Below are 27,097 nucleotides of genomic sequence, written 5' to 3' on the forward strand. Positions count from 1 at the left end.
CATTATGATTGACTTGTCTGCCTATATCACTAGACTACACCTCCTGAGGGTGGGGCTACATTCTATATCATTAGCTTTATATTTCCAACACTCAGTACTATCCCTGGGACAAAGTGACCACTCAGTAAAGATTCTTTGATTAATGGAATGAATGAATTTGGAGGTCTACTATGCTGAAAAGTTTTGCATTTTGTTCTTCATGGTGGTGTGCTTTCTGAAAGCAGCATTATGACTGAAGGATAGATAATGATATTCCAACACCAGTAGTGAAATGGAGCAGGACCCTATGGTCCTTGCCCCCCACATCCTCAGCCTGACTTTTGTCTGTGGAACAACTTTAGCCAAAGAATAAGGTTAATCAGAGAAGAGAGAAAATGCAGAAACAAAGGAAAACAGTCCAACAAGACTAAATAATAATAGTTTAGTCATTAAGCATATTTAAGAACCTTTAGTCATTAAGCATATTTAAGGACCTTCTCACAGGCTCTAGATAATATTCTGAGCCATATCCTGTGAGCTAGCTTGTAGATATTGAAACTCCTACCAGGTGGAAGAAGTTAACTACATGATGACCAGACTGTAGTCATGACATAAGCTGCCACAATTCCAAGAACTGGCCTCAAGGAAACGGGAACAAACCAACCCTGGAACTGAAGATTAACTAACTGTACTTAAAACAATCAAGATGTTGCTGATCAGACCACTGCACGACCAATTTCAAGATGCCTGTGAGAGCTGACTGTGCTTTTTATACCTGTAGCTCCCTCCCTCCATCTATAAAAGCTCTTGCCTACTGATGGTCACGGGGTCGGGGGGGATCGGCCTTTGGAAAGGAGTCCACCCTCCCCACCCCACCCCACCCCAGTTGCCAGCATCCAATATAAAGCAAACTTTCCTTTCCACCAACCTTGCCTCTTTATTGGCTTTTGAGCAGCGAGCAGACTCCACTTCCAGTTACAGTAGGAACATCCTACAGATGGGATATGCTGACCAACTTTTAAGTAAACTCTATGAGGTGGTACGTACCCATCATTGGAAGTACCCTAAGAGGGTCCTGACACCAGAGATAATATTGATGTAATTCTCTGCATTGTTTAGATGGTGGAGCAAAGTATGCTCTAGGGACTCTTCCTGTCCTAAGATATTGTCACTTCCCAGATCCTAGAATTCCTGGAAAAGAACTTGTGATGTTTAGTTTTAGTGATATAATTCCACTAAACTTGAAGTTTTGACCACTGTTGACTGTTGACAGTGTTTGCTACCACTAGAATTACCTAGGTGAATAAGATCCAGTCCATCCTTTCAAGAATCTTACGCTACCATAAGCAGGAAGGTGAAAATGTTGCTTATGACTCATATAACAAACAAAATACTTGAGTGTTCACAGGAGAAAAGGTCATATCTAATAGAAGAGTATCATAGGAAGCGGGATGAAGTAGGTGGCCTTTGAAAAGGACTTTGAACCATAGCTAGGATTTTGAAAGACCATCGGAGCAAAATCTTTTTATGGCCTGGTGTTTCATATTTAGTTGTTTCATGTTTGCTAATTATTTATTAACATCCAGCTTACTTTATAAACTTCTTTTGGAGAGTTAACCCTACCTACTCCTCAGCTTTAGTCATTGTAATGTAGTGACATTTAGTTTGTAAGTACCCATTCACTGGCTCTGAAGTGAGATAAGACCAGAACTTCCAGTCAGAAAGAAATCTTACCCATAGGGTCCAAGTGGTCTATCATTAATTCTTCAAATTCCATTGTTGTAGATTCATTCCTTTAACTTTCATCAGTATAGTATATATTACCTTTCCCATTCCTAATAGTCATACTTTTTATTTGTGATGTTTCTGATTTTTTTCTTTATCAGTCTTACTGTAAATTGTCTATAATTTTAATCTTTCCAGAGAAATATTTTGCTTTGTTGATTTTCTGTATATATATATATATATATATACACACACATACTTTTTTTTTTTTTTTTTTTTGCGGTATGCGGGCCTCTCACTGTTGTGGCCTCTCCCGTTGTGGAGCACAGGCTCCGGACGCGCAGGCTCAGCGGCCATGGCTCACGGGCCCAGCCGCTCCGCGGCATGTGGGATCTTCCCAGACTGAGGCACGAACCCGTGTCCCCTGCATCGGCAGGTGGACTGTCAACCACTGCACCACCAGAAAAGCCCTCTATATTTTTTAATCAATCCCTGCTCCTATTTTAAAAATACATTTCATCCTATTTTCTTTGGTTTTATTCTTTTTTAATGTAACTTCTGGATGTGAACACTTAGCTCATTTATTTTCTGGTTTTTTTTTTCTTTTCTGATATAAGTACGCTCTGTGGGGTGAAGGGGTGTGTCCAGAAACAAGAGGATAGAGGATGCTCAAAATGTTCCCTGTTCTATTCCACAGTGTCCTTTGAGGGCTAGCCCTGCTGCTTGCAGAAAGGTTTGCTAACAGAATGCACTAGTATGACTTTTCTGATCCTTTATATATTTGCATTTGCAGGGTTTATACTCACAGACTCTTTTCTTTTCTTAGTAAATATCTACATTTCATAAGCTGCATAGAGGAGATTGTGTAGTGCTAATTACTACCTCATATTCTGAACAGCAAGTTGTGGGGACCTAAAAGACATGACATTAAAATGTTTTCTCCAGAGGATATACCTTTTTCATCGAAAGTAAAACTCTTCCCACATAATGTATACAGATTACTAAGTACCAGTATTGTTTTAACTAAAAATTAAAGACTGGTGGAAAGAAATATAAACAATGACCTGTACCCATTCTAAAATCCATTGTAGTTTTCTGTTATGCAGTAGTGACTAATCTAGATTTTATGTTTTTTTAAAAGAATTGAGGAAATGGAGACGAGTTGTAATAAATAGAGTGATTCATGTCATTAATCTATCAAGAAATTAATGTTTTTCTTTAGCATCTAACAAGTTACTGAGCTCGGTTCTAAGGAGATAGCAAAGATTTATAAGCTACAGTCTCTGTTTTGAGATATTTATTGCCCCATATAGTAACTAAAATGTTATTTGAAGTAAATATGACATAGATAGAAAGTGACAAATGTCAAATGGGAATATGGATAAGTGCTCTGTGAGTTCACTGCTGAGAGTTACCCTGTCTCCCTTGTTTCTTATGATATTTTTTATCCAGTGTCTAAGGTCTTTGGGGTCCTGGTTACCTAGCACTTGGTTCAGCTCTCTTGAATCACTTCTCTTTTAATAACACTGAAAAAAAACCACCATATTTTTATTTCAGATGCAACAACATGAAGTTAGAACAGCTTAAGCTATCACTTTTGGTGGTTTTTGAAATGAATAAGCCATAAATATTTCTCTAGAGCTATCATAACCATTAGGAACCATAAGCAAACAAAAACCCAGATCAATAGTTAACATCACAGTGAAATAATGTCTTGTTTCTTTTTTCCAGAGGAGACTACACAAAACACTTCATTCTCTCTAATCTGCTCTAACCCCATCATATACCATCATTTATGATACTAACAATTACAACAAGGCAACACAGCATGCTTATCAGCTCCTGCCTTCCAGAGGCACTCAGCTTGTACATACAGCATGAGTTATGGCTCATAGAGACATTGCCTATTATCTGTAATCAGTTTTAGTCTGATGATATTCTCAAAATGCATTCTTCTTTTCCAATAAATGATAAATTATAAGGCTATTGCTGGCAAAGAGAGAGTCATTTTTCCCCAGCTAAAGATTTATTTCCCTGCCAAGTTGCTTTTGAATCTTGAATGTCACTTTCAGCTGTTTCCAATTCTCTAAACAAGTATCTGCCAATCACCCAGACGTGTGAGGGGCAGTGCTTGAGTGTGTAGTTATTTAATGGGAAATGTTGCGATCAGAATTGAAGAGATGGTCTGTCAAAATCTGAGTGGGTGGCAAGAAGGTATTAGGAGATGGAAGGGGGGTCAAAAAAGGAAGGAGGAGGAAAAAATAAACAGACACAATGAAGTAGAAAATTTCACAGGTAATAAAATCTCATCAATTTGGGATAAATAATAAACTATTAAAAAATATAGTTTTTCAAATGAGGCTAAAGTCTTTGACCTATCCTTGGAAAAGGATTTCCTAAGTATAGAAAAATTGTAAACAGGATTGCAAAGAGGCTAGTTAATCTACATCTGAAAATTCCTTATGTCTTTTAGTAGTGTCTATTTATAAAAGCAAAGAGATTTCCTGTTCTCTTTTACACCAAAGCAGCTTCAGTGAGTCTCACTTAAACCTTCATTAAGCACAGATTTTGTCACTGCACTATAGACTAGAATTGAATTTAAAATATTGCATAATTCAGGCTTCTTACTACCAAATTGTTTTAAATTAGTGATCTGTTAACTAGATTAGGACTAATATGTTAATAATTACTAATTTGTAGTTCTACATTATTACTTTGCCCAGCAACTTGCTGATGACGAGTAACAATATAGGTAGAATAAGGACTTCCAGATATTTACAGGGACTAGGCAGGGATTCTTTGATTGCAGATGCATGCCTGGACATCAGTGTCATAAATATCTGCTCACTTAGGTTCCATGAACCCAGCATTGCCATAATTAGTGATGTTGAGCATCTTTTCATGTGCCTCTTGGCCACGTGTATGTCTTCTTTGAGAAATGTCTGTGTAGGTCTTCTGCCCATTTTTCGATTGGGTTGGGGATTTTTTTTGATATTCAGCTGCATAAGCTGTTTGTACAATATATTTTGGAGATTAATCCTGCATCAGTTGCTTCATTTGCAAATATTTTCTCCCATTCTGAGGGCTGTCTTTTCGTCTTGTTTATGGTTTTCTTTGCTGTGCAAAAGCTTTTAAGTTTAATTAGGTCCCATTCGTTTATTTTTGTTTTCATTACTCTAGGAGGTGGATCAAAAAATATCTTGCTGCAATTTATGTCAAAGAGAGTTCTGCCTGTTTTCCTCTAAGAGTTTTATGGTGTCTGGCCTCATGTTTAGGTCTCTAATCCATTTTGAGTTTATTTTTGTGTATGGTGTTAGGGAGTGTTCTAATTTCATTCTTTTACATGTAGCTGTCCAGTTTTCCCAGCACCACTTATTGAAGAGGCTGTCTTTTCTCCATTGTATATTCTTGCCTCCTTTGTCATAGATTAGTTGACCATAGGTGCATGGGTTTATCTCTGGGCTTTCTATCCTGTTCCAGTGATAATGATTTCTTCTATGTCTTGCGTTTTCTTCTAGGAATTTTATGGTTTCAAGTCTCACATATTCAAGTATTTATTCCATTTTGAATTAATATTTGTGTATGATGTCAGAGAGTGGTCTAGTTTCATTCCTTTGCATTTGGCTGTCCAGTTTTCCCAACACCATTTATTGAAGAGACTGTCCCTCCCCAGTGTATGTTCTTTGCTCCTTTGTCATAAATTAATTATCCATTTATGTATGGGCTTATTTCTGGGCTCTCAATTCTGTTCTGTTCATCTGTGTGTCTGTTTTTATGCCAATATCAATCTGCTTTGATAACTATACGTTTGTATCATAGTTTGGAATCAGGGAACATGATACCTCCAGCTTTGTTTTGCTTTCTCAAGTTATTTTGTCCATTTGGGATTTTTTTGGTCATTCCATACAATTTTTAGAATTATCTGTTCTAGTTCTGTGAAATATGCCATTGGAATTTTGATAGGAATTGCATTGACTCTAAGATTGCTTTGGATAGTATAGGCATTTTAACAGTATTAATTCTTCCAAACCATAAACACAGAATAAATTTAACTGAGGTGGTGAGAGACCTGTACACTGAAAACTATTACAAGACACTGGTGAAATAAATGGAAGAAGACACAATTTTAATATATTATGCTTTCATTTTCATTTAGTTCAAAATATTGCTTAATTTCTCTTCAGAATTCCTTGACCCCTGTGTTAATTAGATGTGTGTTGTTTGATCTCCACGTATTTTGGGATTTTCCAGTTATCTTTTATTATTGATTTCTAGTTTAATTCCATTGTTGTCTGAGGGTAGACATTATATGTTTTCTGTTCTTTAAAATTGTAAGGGTGTGTTTTATGGCTCAGAATGTGGTCTGTCTTGGTGAATGTTTCACGTGCACTTGAGAAGAATATATTCTGCCATTATTGGATGAAGCAGTCTATAGATGTCAATTATATCCAGTTGATTGATGGTGCTGTTGAATTCAACTATGTCCTTACTGATTTTCTGCCTCCTGGATCTGTCCATTTCTGATAGAGGGATGTTGAAGTCTGCAAGTATGGTAGTAGGTTCTTCTATTTCTCTTTTCAGTTCTATTAGTTTTTACCTCACATACTTTGATGCTCTGCTGCTAGGTGTATACATGTTAAGGATTGTCATGTGTTTTTGAAGAATTGACCTCTTTTAGCATTATGTAATGTCCTTCTTTATCCCTGATAACTTACCTTGATTTAAAGTCTGCTCTGTCTGAAATTAACATTATATACATAACATTTTTTTCTCCCTTCTTTGCTCCTCTTCCTCCTTCTTTTTCTTCTTCCAGATGTATAAATTATGTAATCTATCAACACAGTATCTTTGTTTTGGCACAAACTAAAATGAAAAATTATTATCTGCAAGAAACTTCAACCCTTAATCTTATTACCTCTGTGATCCAAGTCTCCAGTTTTCTCCTTAAAGCCAACAGCAGTAACTCCACTACAGAATTCACAATTATAACTATTTTTAGAGGAGAAATGATAGAAAAACAGACCAACAGTTGTATTAGTAGAAAACTGTTCTCCCTATCCTCCCCACCACCACCCCAGGAGATTTCTGAATAACCCAGTAGAGCTACCACTTTGTCACATCAAACCCGAAAGGCCAGGAGGGTCAGGATGCCAATGCACTGGGAGCATTAAAATGTCACTGGAAATGTAACAAAATAAAATGCTTTTGTATTTAGCAAAACTCCTTTCAAGGAAGAGTTTGCAGTATGTGTTCAGATAGAATGGTGGTGGTAGTAACATGGGTAGGGGTTAAGGGATGGGCCCCCAAAACACATGCTTGAATAACAGTTGAGGGTTGCTAGGTCATCTTCTGAGATTTGTAGGTAGGTTAATTGTAAGACTTTGGTTTTTCTGAATAAAAAATGGGAGTTTGAGATCAGAGCTGAATTGCCTAAGACTAGTGGTTCTCAACCTTTAGAATATTTCAGAATTCTCTAAAGGCTCATTAAAACATATTGCTGGGCCTCACTCAGAATTTTTGACTCAGTGGGTCTGGAGTGAGGTCCAAGAATCTGAATTTCGAACAAGTTCTCGGGTGAGACTGATGCCACTGATCTTGGGGACCACACTTTGAAAACCATTGCCCTAAACCAGAGACAAGACACTAATCACTGGCACCGTAGTCCTACTTTCCTACTCCTTCTCCCATCTAAAAATAAATATTGGGAAAAAATTAAAGACAATCCGTTTGAAGTATGTCATGTTATTAGCATGTTTGGTGTCCCTAATGATTAACTTGCACAGAGCACTTGCATGCCTTGATCCAGCCATGACTACAAACTAATAAATAACAAAGCCACTGCTTCCTTGTCTTCACCCTCTCACCTGTATCTTCCCTGTGGTGTGGGTCATAAAATGGCTTCCTTCCTATCACGCAGGAAAAGAGAAAGGGATTCAGGCACAAATATAAGAAAATATTTGACAAAATCTTACTTTCTAATGTAACAGTGTTGTGAGATATAAAAACACATTTTATCTGTTTCAAAGATTGAATTTCATTAGTCTGTTAGAACACGCTTCATTATACTGGTTGGTGATCTCTACTGAAAATAAGATTCCCAAATGCCATGCCAGCTTTCGTATTTCTGAGAAGAAGGTCCAAAAATATTCCATTACATTTCCCAATAAAAACTGTTCATTTTAGAGTAAAGTTGTAGAGATGATTGGCCAGTCTACTCTTTTATTTATATTCTTTTTAAAATCTATCTCAAGCCATTACAATGATTTGGCTCAAGCATTTCATTTTCAATAAACATTGAATTGCTTGACAGCCACAACTTTATTTTACTCAACTTGTAATCTGCGGATCCTAGCAAGTGCCAGGCACACAATAGGTGTTCACTTTGTTTCTGACAAATGATGCAAATTTGCATAATACTTTTGTAATTGCATTATAATCATACTGCAGGGATTCTGCCCATGTGATCCACTGCTTCACAGCCAGTCATTCAGCCAATCAGACCTCAAATCTTCAGTAAAATACAGAACCTGGGATAGAGCCACCCACGCAGTGCACATTAACAAAAAACTGGGTGATCTTGTGATCTGAGTGAGTGGTCAGTTGGGTAGAATTCTGTTCTCTCTCACAATAAGGGGAAGAGATTTCATAATTCTCATACTTATCCATGTTTTGTTGCCTGTATTCACAGCCCTTCTTTCATAGCACATGAATCTGGTCCATTTAGAACAGACATTTCCCTCAGAAAAGGCCCAAGTAATATATTTCCAGATGCTAACCTTTTTATAAGATTTTGAAATACATTTAAGAGCCAGGCATAATCGACGCACTAGATACTTTTTCTACATTAAATGTTATCGAGTTGTTTCTTTTGATATTAAAAATGTGATTTTCATATCTGATAAAGATCATGTGTAATAGAGTCTGACTCTATTTCTGGTGTCTGACTGCTGACAGCTTTCAAGCCCCACCACTCTCCCCTGCCTTCTGCACTCTGTGTAAGCTGATAAGGAAGCCCAGATACTCCCTCCTTTGGCACAGGTGGAATGTCAAACCACGCAGGTCCCAGTCTATGGGCATGGGAACCCTCATCACAGCCCATTCTCTAACACCGTAAGCCCCAAGCCAGTCTCAGTTCCATGCTCTCTCAGGCAATTTTTGGACCTGATTTTAAGCCCGTGCTGCTGTCCCTAGAAAGCCTGGGTATGTGAGTAATAAACCTTTTCCTACCTTCATGGTGCATGTGTGGTATCATTAGTCTTGACATCTTGAAGCGAATTTTGGGTGGAAGGTCTGTCTCACTCTGCAAAAAAAGTATCAGGAATATGTAACGGGTATCGGGAAGATACAAAGAACTCTTACCCATTGGCTTGTTAAAGCCAGTAAAAAGTGTACAAAGGAGTTAAACAATCACTTCAGAAAATAAGATACAGAGATTTCACACACATGAGAAGATGCTCAGTATCATCAGTCAATAGGGAAATGTAAATAAACCAAATAAGATATCACTACCCATCTATTAAATGGCTAAAAAGATTTTAAATGACAATTCCAAGTGCTAGTGAGGATGCAAAGCAACTGGAGCTCTTGTACATTGCTGATGGGAATGTAAAATGGTACAGCCATTTTGGAAAACAGTTTGTTTCTTACAAAGTTAAACACTTACCATACAATCTAGCAACCCCACTTCTAGGTAAGAAAAATAAAACATATGCATACAAAAAACCTGTACACAGTCATTTATAGTGGCTTTACTCATAATCTCCAAAAAATGCAAACAAACTAAATGCCCATCAACTGGTAAATGCCATGAACAACCAAATGCCCATGATCAAACAAACTTTGGTATACACATAGAATGAAATAGATACATGCAATAACATGGATGAATTTTAAATGTGTTATGGTAAGTGAAAGAAGTCAGACTTCATAAACCTACCTAATATATGGTGATATTTATAGGACATTCTGACAAAGGTGTAGCTATAGGGAGTAGAAAGAGATCAGTGGTTAGTTACCAGGGCCTGGGAGCATTGGAAGGAGATTGACTCCAAAGACACAAGAGGGAATTTTGGAGAGTGATGGAAAATGTTCTATATCTTTACTGTGGTGGTGATTACATGGTGTTTGCATATGTCAAAATTTGTAAAAATGTACACAATAAAGAGTAATATTTACTGTATATAAATTACTCCTCATAAACCTGGCTTTAAATAAATTGTGATTCTAATTAGTCAATGTCTTCAGCACCGTTATAGCCAACTTGTATGAAATGCATACTACCACTGTTTCCAAATGTACTGTGATGTTTCTCTTCATCAAAAGCAGGAACCAAATAAAATTCACAGGATTTTGTGTAGTGAAGACTTTAAAGACCAAAAATGTTTTCATTTCTTTGTTTGCCACCTTTTCTTCAGCCTTTTTCCTTTTGCTGTTTCAGGCTAGTCATAGTGAAGATTTAAATCCTATATTTTCAGACTGCTCACTGGAGATTAAGTAAATTCAGGGGTCGACATTAAAACATTCTAAACTGTTTGAGTTCATTTAACATTTTGCCTGATAATGTTTTTGCTCATATATCTTATCAATTAAGGGGTAATTTTAGATGAGTGAATATCATTAAGAGAAGTATTAAGCATGGATATTTTAGCACTTATATTGGCCAGAGAAGAATAATTTGATTAAATAATTTGGACAGATTCCCTCTCGATGTAATTCTGTGAGGGACAAAGGGGGAGAGCATCAGCCACCCAGGGGATTGAATGGAATCGATAATCCTGTGGTCAAACAAGCAAGGAGAAGCACTTTACTAAAGATGGGGCTTTTTGTCTTCATTAGAAAAATTGAAGATGCTCTAAAGAACTCGAGCATTAAAGATAATGGTGTCTTTTAGAAGAACTTGTGTGCTTCATGGCTTAGGTACTTGATTAAATGGCTAATTCACCCTCTACTTATCTAATTGATCTTGTTTTCTCCTCCTTCACCCTGCCCTTAAGATATCAGAAGTAAATGACATGTAACCACTAGAAACTTCTTTCTCTTTCCTTACCAGGTATTGTCAAACTGTATCTACTGCTATCACAGGTTCTCTTGATACCTGAAGATGACGAACTATATTATGGGGGTGACCATATTTATATTGGGAGGACAGCTCCAAACTGCCTTGTGGATGAGAATCCCTTCTTAAAATTATTTGGCTATCATGGAGGAAAAAAAGAATTCCTCTGTTACATTCATTTCTCTTTTTTTTTTTCCCAAATAAAAGGCCCTTTACTATTATGGGCAAAAAGTGACTTACTCCTTAATCCACTTTCATGTTCCCCACAGAGCCCCCACAGGGAAGCTTCATCTCAAGGGAGGAGTGAGGGGTAACCATGGGCAAGCACGGCAGATGAGTGGCAGTTTCAAAGGGGTCTTGAAAATAAACCATTATCCATCTCTCTCCTCATGAAATGTGATGGAGGAGCAGTTTTCAGTCACTCTTCTATTGCCACACATATGCTTGATAACATTTATATATGTGACATAGTCACTAATTCATTCTGGATTAGAATGTATCCATTCAGCACCTACTATTTACCAGGCACTCTTCTAGACATTAGCGGTACAACAGTGAACAAATAGACAATAATTCCTCGCCTAAAGGAGTTTACATTCCAGTGTTGTAGACAGGAAATAAAGAAGATAATAAGTGCTATATATTTAAATATATAAAGAAATAAATAAGTTATATCTGTGTAACATATAAGTTATACATTATATATGCAATTTGTATATAAAATAAGTTGTATATACTATATACAACTTATATAGCTATCTAACTTATATATATGTATATTGCTTACATCTGTATATAGTGTATGACTTAGTAACTAGTATTATGAAGAAAAATAAAGTAGAAAAGAATGATTAGAAGTATCTGGGCAGAGAATCATAATACTGGATAGTGGCTGGAATAGTCTCATTGAGAAGATTCCACTTCAGTTAGAGACCTGAATAGCTTGGAGATATCTTGGGATGAGCATTTGAAGCAGAGCAAACAGAAAATGCAAAAGTCATGAAGCAGGAGCACACCTGGCATTTCAAGTAGAAGCAAGAAAGTTAGTGTGACTGGAATGGACTGAATGAAGGGGCAAATAGTAAGGGGTGAAGTCAGAGAGGTAACTGGATGCCAAATCATGTTACAGCCTCGTGCAAGCAAGGCATATTAAAAATTGTGGCTTTTGCTATGCAAGAATTGGAAAACCATGAGAGTTGTGAGCAAATACATAACATGATCTGAAGGATCCTTTAATTATCATGAAGCTCTTATAGGGTAGTGGCAGTTGGGATGGTGAAAAGGGTTTAAATCCTGAATACAGCATTGTTCTGGGTTGAACAGTGTCCCTTAAAATTTCTACCTGCAGCCTCAGAATAAGACATTATTTGGAAATAGGGTCTTTGCAGATGTAATTAGTTAAGTTAAATAAGGCCATCCTGGATTAGGGTGGGTAATAAAACCAATGACTGTTGCCTTTATAAAAGCATGCTAAGACAGAGAGATGCACAGGGAGAAGCCATGTGAAGACAAAGGCAGAGATTGGAGTGATGCATCTACAAGCCAACAAACACTAAATATTGCTGGCGGCCATCAGAAGCCAGGATGAGGCAAGGAAGGTGTCTTTCCTAGAGCCTTCAGAGAGAGCATGGCCCTGCCAGCACCTTGATCTCAGACTTCTGGCCTCCAATATTGTGAGAGAGTAAACTTCTGTTGTTTTACACGACCTGATTTGTGATTCTTTGTTATGGCAGCTCTAGGAAGACAAAATACTCATGAAGACACAGCCAACAGGAAGTGCTAATGGATCAATGAGTGTAGTCATAGGAAGACAAGTAAAAAAATACACCAAAATTTTAGATTGGAGCAACTGAAAAAATGAACTTTAGGGACGATATTTGGAGTTCAGTTTGGGACAGATTTTATTAAAACATCCCTGTACTTAATCCAGTTATACAGTTTTTAGACTATTTGCTAAATCCTAAAGGAGAATAAGTGGAAGGTAAGTTATACTGTGGCATGCACCCCAGATGGAAACAAGGATTATAGGTTTAACAAAGAGCAGACTTTAATAGATTATTTAAATAAGTATTTAAATCATTATCAAGAAATAACGTGAGTACAAAGTTATACACCATTCTCAAACTCTTCCAAAATATAACAGAGGGAGGAACATTCCCAAACTCATTCTACAAGGCCATCATCACCCTGATACCAGAACTGGACAAAGATGTCACAAAAAAAACCCCTACAGACCAATATCACTAATGAACATAGATGCAAAAATACACCTACCTAAGGAGACAAAAGACCTGTATGCAGAAAACTTTAAGACACTGTTGAAAGAAATTAAAGATGATACAAATAGATGGAGAGATATACCATGTTCTTGGATTGGAAGAATCAACATTGTGAAAATGACTATACTACCCAAAGCAATCTACAGATTCAATGCAATCCCTGTCAAACTGCCACTGGCATTTTTCACAGAACTAGAACGAAAAATTTCACAATTTGTATGGAAACACAAAAGACCCCGAATAACCAAAGTAATATTGAGAAAGAAAAACGGAACTGAAAGAATCAGGCTCCTGTACTTCAGACTATACTACAAAGCTACAGTAATCAAGACAGTATGGTACTGGCACAAAAACAGAAATATAGATCAATGGAACAGGATAGAAAGCCCAGAGATAAACCCATGCACGTATGGTTACCTTATCTTTGATAAAGGAGTCAAGAATATACAATGGAGAAAAGACAGTCTCTTCAATAAGTGGTGCTGGGAAAACTGGATAGCTACATGTAAAAGAATGAAATTAGAACACTTCCTAACACCATACACAAAAATAAATTCAAAATGGATTAAAGACCTTAATGTGAGGCCAGACACTTTAAAACGCTTAGAGGAAAACACAAGCAGAGCACTCTGTGACATAAATCACAGCAAGATACTTTTTGACCCACCTCCTAAAGAAATGGAAATAAAAACAAAAACAAATAGGACCTAATGAAACTTAAAAGCTTTTTCACAGCAAAGGAAATCATAAACAAGATGAAAAGACAACCCTCAGAATGGGAAAAAATATTTGCAAATGAAGCAACTGACAAAGGATTAATCTCCAAAATATACAAGCAGCTCATGCAGCTCAGTATCAAAAAACAAACAACCCAATCCAAAAGTGGGCAGAAGACCTAAATAGACATTTCTTCAAAGAAGATAGATATACAGATTGCCAGCAAACATATGAAAGATGCTCAACATCACTAATCATTAGAGAAATGCAAATCAAAACTACAATGAGGTATCACGTCACATCAGTCAGAACAGCCATCATCAAAAAATCTACAAACAACAAATGCTGGAGAGGGTGTGGAGAAAAGGGAACCCTCTTGCACTGTTGGTGGGAATGTAAATTGATACAGCCACTATGGAGAACAGTAGGAGGTTCCTTAAAAAACTAAAAATTGAACTACCATATGCCCAGCAATCCCACTACTGTGCATGTACCCTGAGAAAAGCATAATTCAAAGAGTCATGTACCACAACGTTCATTGCAGCACTATTTACAATAGACAGGGTATGGAAGCAACCTAGGTGTCCATCGACAGATGAATGGATAAAGAAGATGTGGTACATGTATACAATGGAATATTACTCAGCCATAAAAAGAAACAAAATTGAGTTATTTGTAGTGAGGTGGGTGGACCTAGAGACTGTCATACAGAGTGAAGTAAGTCAGAAAGAGAAAAACAAATACCGTATGCTAACACATATATATGGAATCTAAAACAGAATGGTTCTGAAGAACCTAGGGGCAGGACAGGAATAAAGACACAGATGTAGAGAATGGACTTGAGGACACGGGGTGGGGGAAGGGTAAGCTGGGACGAAGTGAGAGAGTGGCATGGACATATATACACTACCAAATGTAAAATAGCTAGCTAGTGGGAAGCAGCTGCATAGCAGCTGCATAGCACAGGAGATCAGCTCGGTGCTTTGTGACCACCTAGAGGGGTGGGATAGGGAGGGTGGGAGGGAGACACAAGAGGGAGGAGATATGGGGATATATGTATATGTGTAGCTGATTCACTATGTTATAAAGCAGAAACTAACAAACCATTGTAAAGCAACTATACTCCAATAAAGATGTTTTTAAAAAAAAAGTAACTGAAACTAACTGTATGGAAATAAACGTATTTAAAGTACAAAAAAATTTTTAATAAATAAATAGATTGGGTGGCAAGGACAGCTAGCTGCCCTAGGAATAGCCTGGAATTAGTCAAGGTAAAGAATACATGAATTTTGGACAAATTATTTGATTAAAAGGAATTTAATACAGTATGCTTTTTTCATAAAGGACTGCTGAAGGAAAAGTTCTAAGAACTGAAGGAAGGAATGATGGTAAAACAAGAAAAGATGAAAAATAAGCTGGCAGAACTCAGGAAGGAAGTAGAAAAGAAGAATAAAAAGTGTAGTAGGTCTGAAAACTAGTAAAATAAACACATCTGGAAACAGCAATATGGTTGTAAAACAAAAGAAAATCACACAAAATAATGCAAAAACTAAGAAAAAGTGATTAGAAATAATTATAGATATTGACGACAAAGGAGTTCAAACACTTTCTAATTGATGTTTCTAAAAATGATAATAGAACAAATGACACATAGATTCCATATACTATTCCAAAATATTCTTAAAATAAAGAATGTCTTAAACCTTTGAAAAGTTAGTGAATTTCAAGGATAAAGAAAAAATCCTAGGGGAATCACCATGGAAAACTAAAATTATTTTTAAAAATCATATTGCCTTTAAACTTCTCCATAATTCTATTTAATGCCCAAAGATATGCATGAAACTTAGTTACAAATCTTTGAAGTGAGACCCAAGAATCTTATACCAAGCCAAGTTATCCTCTGAGTCAAGTATAAAAGCATCAGACATTCTCAAGCATGAGAAAAACCATACACCATGAACCTCACTTGAAAAAAATACTTGATAATGTCTATTCAACTAAAAAGAAATCAATATTAAAAAGAAAAAAATTAGAAATGAAGAAACTATAGTGAAGGACTTGCATTCAACAAAAAATTCATTTATCAAATTTTATAGAACTGAGGGAATTATGAGGATAGAACAGAATGTATATGTGAACATTGAGAATTTGAGATAAAGGGAGGTGGGATAAGATAAGAGGACTAATTTTCTCATATTTAGAGTGGAAAATCAACTGATAAGGCCTAAAATTAAACATATAACTAAAAACATACTCTAGCCATTATCCTAATATGAGTTGTTTTTCATTATCTTTCCATAAACTCAGAGAAATATTTTATAAACTAATAGCTCTTATGATGAAGAAATATTTTCTTTTACTATGTATTATGATCTTATTGTAGAAAATTATGCCTAATCATCTTATTATATGTGTAAATATTATAGATAATATTCACCAAATGTAGACTGATTTTGGAGGGGAATAATTTTTAACTTTCTTCCTTCTATTTTTCTATATTGCTTGACTGGTTACAATGAGCATATGTAATTTTTTTTGTGAAAACAATTTATTTATAAAAGATAGGCCCATAATTCTTTATTTAAAACCCTTGGGACCAGAGGCATTTCAAGATTAGAATATTTCAAATTTTAGAAAGGTGGTAAGGTACATGTGGAACATCCTTAGGGGATCTAAGCCAGCTCTTCAAAACCAAACATGTTAATTTTGCTATAGCAAAAGTATGAATATTCACACTAATGAGAAAATTATTATTATAATTAGCCTTTTTAATGTGAGTTCAGATCAGGTGCTATCAAATGATTTTTCTGCAAACCAATAAAAATTTTTTTCATTTTTAGAGCTCTTTCAATTACAGTTTTATAGATAAGGAAATATGGACCATTCTGTTTAACTTCAATGTCCACTTAATGTAAGCAACTTAAAGTACTATAATCATACTAATATGCTTGTGTATGCAGTCTGGAGAACATATAGTTCCTGCAATTCTTCATCCTCAACATGTTTTCCAAACTACACAGCAATTCTTCTGTTATACACATCTTTCTTCATCCCAACCCTTATCCCTCACTTTCCTGGGTTTTATCAACACAGGAAGGAAGGATGTTAGGGTTGAAAAAACACTAAGCTGAGAGTTAAGAGATTTTTGTTTTAGCTCTGCTCCCTAATAGCTTTGACTTAGACAAGTCAATTTCCTCGATAAGACAGTCTTTCCACACCATACCAAACACTTGTAGCACATTTTAAATCTAATTATAGGAACCCAAAGGTCAGTTTTGAGTGGAAAAGAAGGGAGGGATTTATTAAACAAGAACAACAGTGAGTGGAATGGAAGGTAGTGACCAGGCAACTGGGCGTAGATCCATTTCAGCATTAACATACAGGCTTTGGTAGCATCCTAATCAAAACACAGTCTCTCTTCTTTGAAAAATATCTGTCAGATCTTCTCATTTGGCCAATTGCTTTGATGTAATGATACCCTAGGCTACCTAATGATACACTCGATCTCTCCACATTAGATAACTGGACACAATGTCAAACTAGATCAGGATTTAACCTGATGTTTTATGAAGTTCAGTTGGATTCTCAACCAAATCCTCCAGATCTATAAACGTACACATCACCTAGTGAAAAAAAAACAAGTACCACAAAAATCTTCAGCCTTTAATTTCTGTGAACCATTCAAATAAGTTTAGAAATAATGAAAACATGATTCTCCCTGTTAAAATTCCTGTATAATAGTTATGTAAGCATATTCTTCCGACCTGGGTTTGGGTGAAATAGCTCCATTATGAACAGCTTTTGGCTATGAAAGCAATGAAGCTGTGTTAAAATATCACTTAAAGTCATAAAAAAAAAACCACAATTGAATTGCTAAAGTTCCATCAGCAGAAGCTCTAGAAAGACTACGTGGAGGAAATTTCCAACTTAAGATCTTGGCCTATTAATAAGCTACAATAGGAAGTCAGGCATTTTGGTTGCTGACTGACATGGAAAGACCTTTAAAACCATATGTGCCTTTGGTGGTTACTTTTCAAAAAGAGAAATTCTGCCAGGGATGTCTGGTAAGATTGCATCCTCCAACTAGGCTGCCTATGTAAGGGATGCAGGATTCAATGTGGCACCATAGTTCTCCTGCATCAGAGGTAAATGAAATAGAAGCCAAATGGCTTGTGTTCTCTGATTGGCACCCAAATTACTGAGAGGGGGTGTATTCTTAAAGTTTCTTAAGTACTGTGGGTACTGGGTTAGTACCAAGAGGGTCTGTGTTTATGGGCTTGTGCTTAAACCAGCAGACCTCCTACTTTTCAGGCCACAAAACGTGATGACTTCTGTGATGTTGGAGGTTCTGGGACCACAGGTCCAGAGGGTTGGATTTGTGAACTCAGTCAGGCCAGCACTGAACCATGCTTTGAGTTCAACCATCGGCATCTTTTCAGAATGTTACTTGGGACCAGCTCAAGCCTTTGCACCCAGAAATAAGCACATGCACACATATATGCACACACATACACACACAGATTAGGTTTTTCTTTTTGAGCAAACCAAATTCATGTTTCTTACACGTTAGCACTTCTTTCAGCCTGCGGAGTAGTCGTCTGGATGCCAGCCGCATGAAAGCTGTCTCTGTTTTTTACTTAACTACTAGAAGAATTAGCTTCCTCTTCCATAAAATTTGACTCTTTTCTCTGAAAACATTTCAGAAATGTGGTGACGTTTAGATGAGAGTCTTTATGGGAGTGCTTTTTTACCTTAAAACCCTACACAAGCATTCTCCGTGTGTCTCATGGGGGGATAAGTCCCCCCAAAAGTTAATAGATAATTTTGCAAAAAACAAAATAAATAAGTCAAGTTGTCAGCTCAAATTAAATTGGGAAAATTTTAGCTTAAGACAGAAGTCTTTACTGCAGGACTTCCCAGAGTCCATAAATCGCTAAGATACAGTAAGAATTTACGAGGGAGAGGTATACTATACAGTGCTGCCCATCCTACCTCACCTTGGAGTTATTCTTCAGTAATCATCTCAAGGGACATTTTCCAGAACACACTAAACCTTAAAATGCAAGTCATGTTACAGTGGGTATAAATGAACTGAGCATCCTTAATAGAATTAACCAGAAGGCATAATGACATTCATGCTTCTGCTCAAAGGAGAATCGAATTTTAGTTTGTAAACTCAATCATAGAAGTATTTTTCATGCTGGAAAGGAGGTAAAAGCCTTCATAACTTCATCACAGCTTAGACAGTACACAAATGGGGCAGAAGACTGATCCCAGAAGAGCCACACAAGGTGGACAGCAGGGCTGCAACATTTCTGGGCTGATTGATAAGTGACTAGTGAGGGTCGTTTGTAGAACATATTGGAAGATGCAACCCCCCCTTACACGTCATATTGGGAAAAAATTCTTATTCAAAAATTCTATTGAAAAAATTCTTATGTGACTACATCAGCCTTGAAAAAACTACAACACATTAAGTAGATAAGAGTTACTAGAACATGGGTGACTCAAGAAGAAGAGAAATCCAACAAAACCAAAGAAGAGAAAAATGTATGAAACACACATGGGTTCCAACTTGTAGGGATGGAAAGTTGAAAATTAGTATGAGAACACTATCATGTTCTGTTTCATTATATAAATTATTCCTAAGTTAATTATATGCTAAAGTAGTCAACACAATGTTGAGGAGAAGAATAAAGGTGGAAGACTGACACTATCCAACCTCAAGACTTACTACAGAGCTACAGTAATCAAGACTGTGGTACTGGTAAAGTAATAGACAGATCAGTGGAACAGAGTAGAGAGCCCAGAAATACACCTACATAAATATAATCAACTGATCTTTGATAAAGGAGCAAACGTAACACAATGGAGTAAAGACAGTCTTTTCAACAAATGGTGGTGAAACAACTGGACATCCACATGTAAAAAAAAATGAATCTAGATGCAGACCTTATACTCTTCACAAAAATTAACTCAAAATGGATCACAGACCTAAACGTAAAACTCAAAGCTATAAAACTCCTTTCTAAAATAACATAGGAAAAAACCCTAGATGATCTTGTGTACGGTGGTGACTTTTTAGATACAGCATCAAAGGCATGATCCATGCAAGAAGGAATCGATAAGCTGAATTTCATTACAATTAAGACTTCTGCTCTATGAAAGCCATGTCAAGAGAATGAGGAGATAAATCACAGGCTGGGAGAAAATATTTTCAAAGGACACATCAGAGAAAGAACTGTTATCCAAAACAAACTACACAAAGAACTCTTAAAACTCAACAATAAGGAAATAGAAGTAGTTAAAATAGTTAGAAAATAAATAGTTGAAAAATGTGCCAAAGACCTTAATAGACACCTCATGAAAGAAGATATACAGACGGCAAATAGGCCTATGAAGATATGCTCCATATCAAAAGTGATCAGGAAAATGCAAATTAAAACAATGATATACTACTACACAGGTATTCCAGTGGCCAAAATCTGGAACATTGCCAGCACCAAATGCTGCCCAGGATGTAGAGCCAACAGGAACTCTCATTCATTGCTGGTGGGAATGCAACACAGACACTTTGGAAGACAGTCTGGTGGTTTCTTACAAAACTAAATATACTCTTACCATATGATCCAGTAATTGCAGTTGGAAGCAAACAAGACGTCTTTCAGTAGGTGAATGGATTAATAAACTGTAACACATCTAGACAACAAAATATTATTCAGCACTAAAAAGAAATGGCCTAACAAGCCATGAAGAGATGGAGGAAACTTAAATGCATATTACTAAGTGGAAGAAGCAAACCTAAAATTATGACATACTGTATGACTCCAACTATATGATATTTTGGAAAAGGCAAAACTATGGAGACAGTAAAAAAATCAGTGGTTGCCAGGGCTGGGTGGGGGGTGGCGGGGTTAGGGATGAATCAGCAGAGTACAGAGGATTTTTAAGGCAGTGAAAATACTCTATATGATACTATAATGATGAACACATGTCATTATACCTTTGTCCAAACCCACTGAATGTGCAACACCAACTGTGAACCCTAATGTAAGCTCTGGACTTTGGGTGAATATGATATGTGAATGTAGGTTTATCATTTGTGATAAATGTACATATTGATAATAGTGGGGGAGAATATGCATGTGTGGGGTCCCAGGGTATATGGGTATTCTCTGAAACTTTCTCTCAAATTGGCTGTGAACTTAAAACTGCTCTAAAAGTAATAGCCTTAAAAGTAAAAGAAGTTGGCAGGAAAACAAAAATATTTTAAACCAAATGTTTGAAGATGTTTGAAAAGAAAAATATATTATTTTTTCTTACAAACTATCTTCTTATCACTGTTGGAAAACAATCCTGAGCTGGATCATCTTATGATGCTGATTCCAAACAGTAATTCCTGTTTGCTTAAGAATTCTAATGGAAGGTAGGGAAGCATCAAATGTTAGGTTTTTGGTTATCTTTGTGTTTAGAAGAAAAGTGAATTGGCTCTTATCCAATTAATTTTAAGAAGCTTCACATTATCCAGTGGGCAATACTATTTTATAGTTACTATGGCTGTGCAGCAAACCACAACAAAACTTAGCTTAAAACAATCATAATATTCATTTTATTTGTGAATCTGCCCCCTAACCAGAGGTCAATGAGAACAACTCATTTCTACCCACTTGGTATAGGGCTAGGGTAGCTCGAAGGCTAGTGGAATCAACAAGAGGCTTCTTCACTCACACGTCTGGCGATTGATGCTGGCTGTTGGCTGAGGGCCTCAGTTCCTCTACATGTGGCCTCTTCACAAGGGCTAGTTTGGGCTTCCTCACAGCAAAGTGGCTGGCTTTCAAGGGAGGTGTCTGAGAGAGAGCAAAGCAGAAGCTGTATTGCTCCCATGACCTAGACTCGGAAGCCAAATGGCATCACTTCTGTCATACCAGTTTCTTGGTTGGAACAGTCACAAAGCTCTGCTCAAATTCAAGGAAGGGAGGCACAGTCCCAGGTCTCAGAGGGAGGAAAAGAGCATATGTATATAGGTGCAACGATCTTTGGAAAATACAATCTGCTACAGCTTTACTAGAAGCTGATTCTGTTCTTAAAAGTTCTTATTTGTCTGTGTGGAGAACTATAACCAAATGAAATGATAATTAATAAAGGATAGAGCTGAAATGCATTGTGTGATATGGCATAAGACTTGCTATTGAGACAATCCTTTTTCAAATATTGTTATTACTTAGAAATAGGTAAGTAACTTACTAGTTAGAAATTCTAATTTGAGATAGTATAATAAGCCAGTTAAGTCAGTAAGGGCAGAATTTTTTGAAACTCAAAGTAGCTCATTAGCATCAGTTAATAAATTAAGTCAATGTAACCTTCCCAAATCTTTGTACTTATACTTCAAGAATTTTCAATGCAAGGCAATAGTCCAACGTTTACTCTTAACAAGGAAGAAAATGAAAATCAGTTATTTTGCACTTAAAACACAAGATAAAAATTGAGAAAATTCTCTGAAGTCAAAGTTAGACTACCCCAACATTTCAAAAGAGGGGAAATAGAGTGAAATTTTAATTAATAATTAATGTAACATAATGGGGGATGATTTAGAACAGAATGGAAAAGATAAACTATAACACTCCAACATATTTCTCTCTTTTGAATTCATATCAGTATGCTACTTATGCAAATTATTGCTTCTAGTCATTACCACACACATACATATCTATACATATAATTTACATTTTTTCATCTTACCTTCACACTAGATGTGTATTCACTCCTGGCTCCTTACCCATGAATACTGTGGATATTTGATGCATGCCATGCTATAAAAAATTAATGACAATGAAGCAAGGTAATTATTTTGTACATCATCATAGCATGCAAGAGTTAAGAACTTTGAAGAATTTGGTTGATTTGAAGGACTCTCTTTTTGAACAAAGTGAAGAATCTCCATTATGACGTTTTGCTCCCCTTGCTACTACAAGAGGGTGTATTATGTGGGTGATACTTGAGGAGGGGAAAGAGTACTAATTTCCTTTTATTGCTCACACATTACTTCAAATTATTCTCACAGCCATCTGCCTCAATTAACATCCAGTCTATTACTCATCTACTTTTGTTCTCAAGGATGAACATCTTCATAGCATAATTGAGTATTTTTCCTTCCATAAACAAAGCATCTGGCTAAATTGCCTTTCACAAAAGCCACTTTTAGATAGATAGTTAAGTATTATGCTCTAAGATAAGAGCCTGAAAGACATAATGCTAAGTCTTCTGAGAAGGAAAAAGGTACATAGTACCCTGAATGTTTTCCACAGAATACTCAGAGTACCCAAGAGTTAATGAAAGGAACTCACACCACTTGTGACATAAGCAATATTGATAAGCCACTTACTATCTCTGAAATTCAGTTAAATTACCAAAAAATGAGATTAACACTCCCTGTCTTGCAGGACCTTCACAAGGATTAAGTGGAATAACATGCAAAAGTGTCTGATACTAAGCAAACAACTGATAAATTCTATTTGAACATCTCTCCCCAACTCTCCCCAACTAGTTTTCTGCTTTTAACTTTTTAAGCATTTCTGTTTTGCTTTTGTGATAGGTGAAGATTTGAACTTACACACACACACACACACACACACACACACACACACACACACACACACTCTGGAAGGATTTCCCCTGACTACTGTCCTTTGTGTTCCTGATTATTCCCTCTTAGGAAATCGTGTTGGCCCATCATACTCTAAGCTACAGTTCAGATGGTCATTAGAGAGTTCTAGGCACTATCGATTTAGTAGCCTACTTACCCTCAGGTAATTTCAAGGGTCCTGGTGTTTCCTTAAAAGCTGAACAATAACAGGCTGATGTCACTATGCTTGAATTTTCTTTGGCAATACAGTTCTCTTAATAACTAAGAAGGCTTACAATGTATCTGTTTCTAGGCAACTCCATAAAAAAAAATCAATAGCTTTTGTCTAGCTATGACCTTTAAGCATTCCTGTCTCCTATCTTCTGCCCTTTCTTCATGATCCTCCCTCAAGGCAGAGAGAAGCAAAATACTTAGAAGAGGAAAAACAACCCACCCTCAATCTGATCAGTGCTGCCAGATTTTTCCCTTTCTTGAAACAGAGAATTCTTAGGATAATTTCTTAGGAGAGACTTAGGGACCCAGTCTTACCACTTTATCATCTGCTAAGTTTATTGTTTTCTTACCTCTGCTTGTTTTATTTTATGTGGAAGTAGGACAAAAAGCATTGGCTTTTGTAATGGGAAATCTAACTCCATTTTCAGATGTTTTATTGCTGGTAGCTTTTATGCCTCATCCTTCCATCTTCTCCTTTTGCCACACATCTGGACAAGTGGATAAGAAAGTCCGGGTATTCCTTTGGGAACAGCAGGAAATTCAAACAATGCAAGGCCCTTTCCATTCACAAACTCTCACATGGCCTCACCTGCTAACCACAATAAAAATCCAACCCAGTCACCTTTCTTTGCTCTCTCAGTCCATTTTGGTCCTGCTTGAGAGGCCCACCCAGAGACTTCCATTATGTAAGTAACAAACTTTTTTATGCTCTATTGGTGTGTGTATAGCATCATCAATCTTGACATTCAAGCCAAACTTTGGATAGGGTCCCTCTGCCTCAGCAGATAATCATCCAGCTTTTCTAATGGTATTCTCCATTAACTTATATGGCAAGCCACAAACAGAAAAGGCCTGTCTTAGCAAAGCTATATTATCTTTCTGCTCTGTTTTTAGGGTAGACTATCTTCAGACTATGTTTGCCTTTTTTAAAATCATAAGACATATCTAAAAACCTCAAGAAATACTCTAATTTTTCCCACCACTTCTTAAAAACATTATAACTCCATTCAGCAAATGGTCTGAGTTCAAGGTACAAAAATTCACAGTTTGATAAAATATTTCCCCCTCGCATAACAAGAACCACCAACTGCCCAGCCTAGAAAACAGGGATTGTTTCTGTCCTATATCTTAATGACTCCTGTCCTCAACAAATAACATCTTTTTAGTAACTGTTACTTCCAGCATCCTAGTTATGGTAACAAATTCCATATTAGTTAGGAGACCATCCAGTGAAATTTTAAAAATAATCAAAAGAGGACTAACCAAAGGGATTCATTGTCTCACACAACAAAAAGTCAGAATCTTCCAGAGTTGGCTAAATCACTGGCTTAAAAATATTAATCTCTGATTCAAGTTTTAAGAACAATCTGGGGTAGGAGTAGGTCTGACATGAAATAGGTTTTTTATAAGCAATCAATACTGTCTGCCACAGTCAGTCTCTATACAGTTATTGAATATCTATGATATCCCAAATGCTAGCCTACCCATTAGGGAGATTACACTGAAAAAGACATTCTAGAATTAAAGGAATTCTTACTTGCTGAAGAATAATTTGTTTCATATAAAAGAAATATAATCCTATGTTACTATGCCTGAACTTTTCCCAAAAAATCATTCAAACCATCAAATGTTAAATCTCTTTTCATAGATCCTCAAATAATGCCATATTTTAGTGTCTTTATATTATAGAACTTGACCTTCTCGTGCAGCCTTTTTTTCATCCTGGAAATTTTAATTGTGTCTTTTTCATTGTTAACAAGAGACATATGTCTTAACCTGATTATTTAAAACATCCATGTTTTATGTAATGGACTCCATTTTCTTCTCGACATTCAGCATAGAGCTTCTTATTTTCACTTTGACTCACTTCTTTCTGTAGCTGCTGTAGAGATTTCTTACTGGAATTTCTTTTCAATTCATTTCTGGTTAGCTCCACTGTTTCTATGAACCCATATTGCCTGTCATTTTTTGGTTCTCTTTTTTGTTTTGCTGGCCTGTATCCTCAAGTAATTTATTCATAAAAGTTATGGGAAGAATACTTGAAAAACCTTTAACTGTAGGAAAATATCTTCTTTTGACCTCATACAGAAGTGATATTTTTGGCTATGCTCTTCAGCCGCATATTGTACAGGTATCATGGAGTTCCTCTCTGCATTGTATCTTCCAAAAATTCAACAATATGTCTGATTTGCTGAACTATTTTCTTGTAATTACCATCATTATTCTTTTGGGTGGGGGAGAGAGATTTTAAAAAAAGCAAAAAAACACCCATGCTTAGTCTGCCTTCCTCAATGAGGTCAATTGCCTAAATTTTTTTGAAAAGTATAGCTTTAAGCTAAGCCTGTCTACCGTTCTACTTTTATATTCCATTCTTACAATTTGACATCATTTTGACAAATATAAGTGAAGGATTAGTTGATCTTGTAGATAGTCCTGAACTTATTAATGAGCTCTTGGGTTTAAAGGGACTTTGAAAAGTCATGCGTTATACTTGCTTTCAAAACATTCAATTCTTAAAATTATCCTAAAAAAGCCTATTATGGCATTCTTTTTAATTGTAAGGTGATAAATAATCCAGAATCCCATGTACATCTAGGAATTTAAGAATTTTACTCCCCAGCTTTTCCTGAGAATATTTACTTAGTGTTCATTTCTCAATAATCTTTATTTAAATTATTTCTAATATTTCTACTACATTACCCTCAAACTTACTAGACAAATTAAACCACACAAGTGTAGTTGTCTCACTTTTAGAAAAATTAGTAATTTTTTATTATAACTGAGGAGCTAGACCTTTTTCTAAACTCTGATAAAGGATGATTTTTTCTGTCTGATATCACATGTTTGGGCAGTACAAATTTTCAAGTGCATTACTAAAACTTTGGCCTCTGGTATTAAATTTCCTCCAGATATCAGAGTCTGTTCCATAGAGATAACATTAATCTCCTCTTCCAAGACAAGATGTTCCCATTATTCACAAAGATAAATTCCAAGATTTGCTGACAAGATCCTTTTTTCCAAATATTCAGACTGAAGAGGTGGCAAAACTCACTTAGAAGAAGAAGACAGTGAGGCTAAAGGTCAGCCTCCCTAATGTTCAGAACATGAATTATTTTAATCCCTTTCCTGATAGGCATATATGATTCAAGGTGTACATACATCTAAGGAGCATGATCAGGGGTTAAGTAAGAGATTGGTGTGTTTTTCCTACCTAGATAGAATTGTATTTTGTCCTTGTAACATATAAAATCTGTAAAAGTTATTCATGATATTATAGTTTTCTAGTTTGACTTTACGTTTGAAGTATGATTTTTGAAGTTCTATTGATTATACAGATGCTTTGGTAATTTGTATTTGACTAAGACCTCAAAGCAGTGAAAATGCTACAAAAAAATTGGATGAGAAATCTGCCTTAACCTACAGAAGTTAAAATACTGATATGACATTTAGAAGAGAAGGGTGAATAGCTTACATTGAAAACTGATT

Source organism: Leucopleurus acutus, assembly GCF_964270905.1.
Source record: "Leucopleurus acutus genome assembly, chromosome: 18".
NCBI lineage: Eukaryota > Metazoa > Chordata > Mammalia > Artiodactyla > Delphinidae > Leucopleurus > Leucopleurus acutus.